The 6763-nt window shown below is 45.9% G+C and overlaps 2 non-coding genes across 2 annotated transcripts; both read left to right on the top strand.

Moving 5' to 3' along the window:
• Positions 1–3787: 3787 nt before the first annotated feature.
• trnaa-agc (transfer RNA alanine (anticodon AGC)) lies at positions 3788–3860 on the top strand. Its single transcript has one exon. It is a non-coding gene; the product is annotated as a tRNA-Ala (tRNA).
• A 508-nt stretch (positions 3861–4368) lies between these two features.
• trnay-gua (transfer RNA tyrosine (anticodon GUA)) lies at positions 4369–4454 on the top strand. The gene is given in 2 exon segments: positions 4369–4405; positions 4419–4454. It is a non-coding gene; the product is annotated as a tRNA-Tyr (tRNA).
• Positions 4455–6763: the final 2309 nt, after the last annotated feature.

Raw genomic sequence — 6763 nt, 5'->3', positions numbered from 1 at the left:
CCAGGATAAAAGAGAATCACCTGAAAGGTGATCGCTCTTGTTTATGCCTTCTGCTTCCTTGTGACGTCACACGTTGTAGCTGTGTCGCCAGTTTCCTGTGTTTTCACCTGTCGGGTGTGTGGGGCTTTTCCTGTGATTGGATGGGATGCATCCACTACCTTGTGCAGGTGTTTCCGTTCTGCGTTATTGGTGTTCCCACACCGGGCCGCCATGCAACCGTATCAATAATGCACACCGTGCTGAGATTTATAGAGCACTCCAAGCCCAGCCGAGCATACCAATGGCAAACGGCTCCTTATTCTATAACTCAGAATCAGGTATTTCAACATGCTTTGTTTTCACAATCTGCCGGCGTGTTGGTTACACCGCATTTGGGTCTGCCGAGGTCTGTCACGGGTCAGGTGCCTGGCAACTGGATGGTTGCTAATGTATTCTGTTACTTAAGAAAGATTCTGGGACTAAGATCTTGAACACGACGTCAGAAGTGGGTACATTATTAGCAGATATTCTACGGGATCGAATATGTAAATATTTGTTTAAACTTGGCCTTATTAGTTCTGTGCGTGTTAGGTCGTGCCTGACCAATCTTACAAGGTTTTTCGCGGAGGTTACCTGGAAAACTGATGAAGCAATTTCAGTGGCCCATGTCCGCCTAGACTTTAGAAAAAGCCTTTGTCAATGTCGGGCCTGAGAGGTTGGTCCGGAGAGTTCTGTCTTTTGTCACTGTGAATGCGGTAGTAAATTGGATGCAACATTGGCTGACAGCAGGGGTTCCCTTCCTTGTATCCACGGACCCCTCGGTTAATCGTAGGGATCCATGCAATAAAAATATTGGAACCCCTGTCCTACAGGCAGAATCCAGAGGGTGGTAGTAGGTACTGGCCTCTCTAACTGGAGGCCTGTAGTTAATGGTGTACCGCATGTGTTGCACCGGGTCCATTGTTGTGTGTTATATAGATCGACGATCTCACTGACAGTCTGATAAGCTGAATCTGCAGATTTGCGAATGATCCCGATATTGGATGAGTGGTAGACAGCGAGAGTGGCTGATGGTCTTGAATACAGGTAAGTGTGTGGTGTATCACTTTGGGAAGACAAACCGTGATAGGACTTACACTAAAAGGGGGGAGTCATTGAGTACTGCGGTATAACGGGGGACCTGGGAAACTGATCCATTATCCCTTGAAGGTGGCGTCGCAGGCAGAAAGGGTTGTAGAGAGAACTGCAGGCACATCGACCTCCAGACATCGAAGCGACGAGAAGAGGGTTGTATAATTGGTAATGCCTAATATCGGGTATTGTTTGTGTTCTGGTCACCAACCTGCATGAACGATATCAGTAATCTTGACGGAGTGCATATAAAAATTAGAAGGATGATGCGGGGACATGAGGAGGGGAGTTGGAGGGAAGAATTGAGCAGGTTAGGAATAGGTTCGTATTCCTCCAAGCGGCTGAGTAAGAGGGAAGGGTTTTAAGAGATGTTCCAGTTGATGAAGGGTATAGACAGCGTAAATACAAGCAGGGATTTTCCACTGAGGTTTGACTAGAGTAGTGAGCTACGGGTGAAAGGTGGAATATATCAGGTCAATATGCGGCGGGACATCTTCTTGAGGCAGCTAGAGTGTGGAACGGGCTTCCAACGGAAATGGCGGACGCAGGACCGATTTCAACATTGAAGTGGCAATTGGATCCGACACGAATGGGAGGGTTATGGACGACATGTTCCAGGTGCAGTGTCCACGGGACTAGGGAGAGGGTCAGTTCGGCGCTGGAGGATGAGCAGAAGAGCCTCTTTCAGTGCCGGACTGCTCGATGACTCTGTGACCAAATGCCACTGCGGGATGTTCCCCAGCGGGGTAAGGGTACTCCCGTCAGGCTGGATGTGGCGAGGCATCAATATGGGACCACTGACCATTTCTCTCATAGTCTGCTGTAGGCGGAAATAATTACCGCATTTTTGTGCAATTCTAGTCAGTCAGTTCAGCAATGATTTGGCAAAATAGCATATTCTATTATATTATATTATAAGACTACTGCACAGAGTCTTGCCATCTTCAGAAGTTTTCTGATGACTCTGCCATAGTTGGATGTATCAGCAATGGAGATGAGGCTGAGTACAGGGCTACAGTGGGAAACTTTGTCACATGGTGTGAACAGAATCATCTGCAGCTTAATGTGAAAAAATCTAAGGAGCTGGTGGTGGACCTGAGGAGGACTAAGACACCGGTGACCCCTGTTTCCATCCAAGGGGTCAGTGTGGACATGGTGGAGGATTACAAATACCTGGGGATACGAATTGACAATAAACTGGACTGGTCAAAGAAAACTGAGGCTGTCTACAAGAAGGGTCAGAACAGTCTCTATTCCCTGAGGAGACTGAGGTCCTTTAACATCTGCCGGACGATGCTGAGGATGTTCTATGAGCCTGTGGTGGCCAGTGCTATCATGTTTGCTGTTGTGTGCTGGGGCAGCAGGCTGAGGGTAGCAGACGGCAACAGAATCAACAATCTTATTCATAAGGCCAGTGATGTTGTAGGGGTTGAACTGATAGCTCGGTTTAAATATCCTGATGCTTTACTGTGTCCGTGTATTTATGCCCCATTACGCAGTTCATCTCTGTTTAGCAGCTTTATACGCACTTTTTCCCTGAATCAATTTCTTTCTGAAATCCAGCTTCGAAGATCATCTAGTAACTCTGTAACATATTTAATATCGTCACAGCTACTTATTTGCATTGAAACCGGTGTTGATACCATATTTTCTGTTTTTCTCTGGTACTGCAGCGGACAATGTCTGTAATGCTGGGGTCATTGGTTTCCATTTCGCGCCGCATACTCGCCAACATCTGTGTTTGCGACTGACTCCGGTAACAGTGCAAACAGTGAGGGTTTGCGCCAGAAATCAATCATGTTAATGTCCAGTAAAAAATAAATCCCCGCAAGCAAAGTGACAGTGAATCACATGAAAGGTGCGTCATCTCGGGGAAGTAACAAGTCAGAGACTCCACTCGCAATGTGAGTGTGGAATCAGCGCTGATGAGGTGGACTCACCCACAGGATTACAGACTACTGTCCTCACCAGCGATGGTCAGATAATGTCCTGTCATTACACGGAGTAGTTTAACAACATCGCAGCTGGTGTTGCGATCCCAGCATCGGCCGTCTGTTGAGGCTTCATGACAGGTGTTGCGTTCAGTTCAATGAAATAAAGCGTGTTATTTCCCCACTAGCATTACGGTTCGTTAGAGCACAGATATTTTTGCTAACTAGCAGTAATTAGCACCAGTCACTGTGCAAGTTGTTTTCATTATTGGTGACCGATTTTTCTATAAAAGTACCTCATTCTGTGCTTCAGCTACATTGAGGACGGAAACATCCAGACGCTGTGGACTCTCAACAACGTGTGATCCGTGAAAAGTTTCACCCAGTAGGCGCGAAAGTAATTTGCTCTCTGGGCGTTGTTATAACTGTTTGAATTTATTTACTGGCTATTTACAACTTTTATGAAATTTAGAAATTGACAACATTCCAAACAGAGCAGCCTTGGATCAACAATGTTTCGAGACAGGGCTACTTGTTACACCGTCATTGTAATTGTCGGTATCCCGGGTAAGTACCTTTCGATTACTTATACGGAAGCAGAGACCACACGCCGCTCTCAGCTACTGCTGAGTGAGTGAGTGTGTGTGCCTGTCTGTGAGCTGCTGATTGTGCATCGGAGAACAGTGGCAGGCATGCAATGATGTTTGTCCAAAGGAGCAAATTATAGGAGGTTAGCCTGACGTGCTGGGGAATTAGCTCAAATGGTAGAGCGCTCGCTTAGCATGCGAGAGGTAGCGAGATCGATGCTCGCATTCTCCATTGACATTTTGTATTCCGAGGATTCGTTCAATCAAATCCCTGAACTTGGAATGTACAAAAGATGCGGTTGGCGCAGAGCGAGCGGAAAGTGTCTCTGTCAAAGGGCCGGGAGAAAATGTCGTAGGTTTGCTGATTGAAAGCAGATAGGAGGGAAAGCCGGCTGGCAGCTGGAGTTTCAGTAATGCATGAGCTGCAGGCGACGATTCAGGCATAAATCAGGTGAGTGGTTAGGAGGACATTGCCCTGGTTACTGGGTGAAAAGAGAAAGCTGAGTTACCTTTGATTTGAACGGGCGAGGACGATCAAAGAGCTGTGTTGGAATCGTAGTGTCCCTAGAATTGTCAGAAGCGCGGTGAGAGGCGTCATCCCGTGGCCTGTGGCCCCCAGTGCTGGAAGGACGAGATAGTTGCCATAGGCAGGCTTTTGCCATCGGTCGACAGATGCCAGGCTGAAATCTGCATAATGATTGTCGGTAGGAGCCAACGTGGAGAAACTTGGTGTCGCTTTTCCTTCGATAGCTCAGTTGGTAGAGCGGAGGACTGTAGAGGAAATGGAGTCATCCTTAGGTCGCTGGTTCGATTCCGGCTCGAAGGATCAGGACTTATTTTACTGCGCCCATCATCAATTCCATACCACAGCCTCGCCATGATTGAAATTCCCCCGCGAACGTGGCATTTGTGGACAAGCAGCTGGAATTTCTTTTATACCATGTTAACATCATTTTGAAATTATGCTAAAATGTTTCGACATCTTTGGGAATATAATAATGAAATAAACTGAATTTAACTGTATTAATGAATATAATCCATAAGTGTGCTAAGCACTAAACGTATCACATTTACAATGAAAAATTTTAGCTTCAACGTATGTGCATTGTCATTGTTTGAAGTTACATCACTGTCAAAGATGGTCACAATAAAGACAAAATAGAAGTCTTACTTTTAAGAAACCACCAACGTCGTCCCGTCAGGACATTTCACTGTTGCATCCTCCCTGTCAATTGTGACTGCCTGACAGTGTCTACGTGTGTTGTGTGTTATGTTTGGTCATCGTTTGACTTGCATATTACAGATTAAAAAAAAAACATTACAAGTGCCGAGCACTTTTAAGACCGGGTAACAATGTTCTGCTCAGAGCAATGGTTTGTCCCCGAAGCAGTAAAATAAAACAGAGGGAAGGTTGCTGCGGTGCAAGATCTTGTTTTTAGAATCTGACCTTGCAATCGAATAGTAACTCAGACTTTCGGAAAGAAGCGTAGATGCGCACTTCAATTACACTACCCCTCTCCTTGGAGATACCGCGCTTGGAGTTCTGTGAACAGTCTTGGTCGCCCTGTGATAGGAAAGGCAGAAGTCCGCTGAAAAGAGTGCAGTCAGTATTTACAAATATTTGCAGGGACTCGCGGGATTGAGTTACAGGGAGAGGTTCGGCCTGGTGGCATTTTATTGCAAAAGGCAGAAATGTAGTTGGATTCCGAGCGACGTTTCCTCACATAGAAGTTGCTGTGTGCATTGAACAGCCTGACAAAGGAAATGGGCGTACAGAGTCGTTACTAATTTTTGAAGTACACATGAATAGTTTGACGAATCTGATCCAATCACGGAAAACGGTATCAGATGTCCACGTCGGTCAGTATGGCCGAAGGACCCGTTTTTATGCTCCATCATTCTTGGACTCTACTCCTCGCTGCTGCATCAATGAACGTGAAGTGATTAATGTGAGCATGTGCTACTGTAAAACGCTTTGTGCTGCGGTCACGTGTTGAAACAAGCAAAGCATTTTTTTACTTCCACTGATAACGTCCAGCAGAGATGAACGATGGATTTTACCTCAATCGAACAAATGACTGCTGTATTTCTACAAAAAAAATGCTTTTGATTTTCTTTAATCTTATTTTTGGTCTTTTTTCATTCACTGCAGTTAACCTTGTGGCCATCATCATTCTCAGCCGAGGAAACTGCGGTCTCTCCAGATGTGTGACGCGGTACCTGGTGGCGATGGCTGCGGCGGATCTAATGGTGGTGATTATCGAAGTCCTGTTCTACCAGATGGGTCGAGCATACAGATTTACTTACGGAGTCCTGGGCAACGCTCCGTTCTGCCTTGTCCACTACGTCCTGTGTCACGTGACCGTTGACTGTTCCGTGAGGTTTACTGTCGTTTTCACTTTCGATCGCTTTGTGGCCATTTGCTCCGCTAATTTTAAAACGAAATACTGCATCCCAAAAATTGCGGGTTTGGTGATTGGCGCAATATCGATCGGTTTCTGTTTAAAAAACATACCATTTTATTTCGTATACATGGAATGGGCATCGTTGTTGGTGAGGGGTCACTGGGACTGTTTCGATAGGTCCGTACTTCTTTTCTCGGGATCGTTTGAGGGGTTTTATTGGGTGGACCGTCTGTTGAATCCGCTACTTCCTTTCTTCCTCATTTTGACCCTCAATACTCTGACCGTCAGACAGATACTGGCGGCGAGCAGAGTCCGCAGGGGGCTGAAGGGATGGGGAAATTGCGGGAAACAGCAAGATCCGGAGATGGAGAGTCGGAGACAATCCATCATTCTGCTCTTCAGTCTGTCGGCGAGTTTCCTTCTCTGTTGGGCGACAACCACTCTGGTCTTCATTTTCATGCGATGCCTCTACACAGACCTGGAAATGTCCATTCGGTTTTTTCAGGCACGGTTTTGGGGATCTGTGATTCGGAATTTCAGCAGCTGCACAAATACTTTTATCTACGGAGTAACCCAGACAAAATTTAGAGAACAACTGATAGGTCTTCTGCTCTCGCCGGCTACTTTAGTTTTGAAATATTTTAGGTCTTTACCGCTCAGATGATAGGATCAAATAATTTACAAATTTTGAAATAAAAAAACCTGCAGTGAAAGCATATTAGTGAATTGA

This window comes from Hypanus sabinus, unplaced genomic scaffold, assembly GCF_030144855.1.
Source record: "Hypanus sabinus isolate sHypSab1 unplaced genomic scaffold, sHypSab1.hap1 scaffold_47, whole genome shotgun sequence".
Classification (NCBI taxonomy): domain Eukaryota; kingdom Metazoa; phylum Chordata; class Chondrichthyes; order Myliobatiformes; family Dasyatidae; genus Hypanus; species Hypanus sabinus.
The sequence above is the reverse complement of the archived record's forward strand: the minus strand, read 5'-3'. Positions and strand labels throughout refer to the sequence as shown.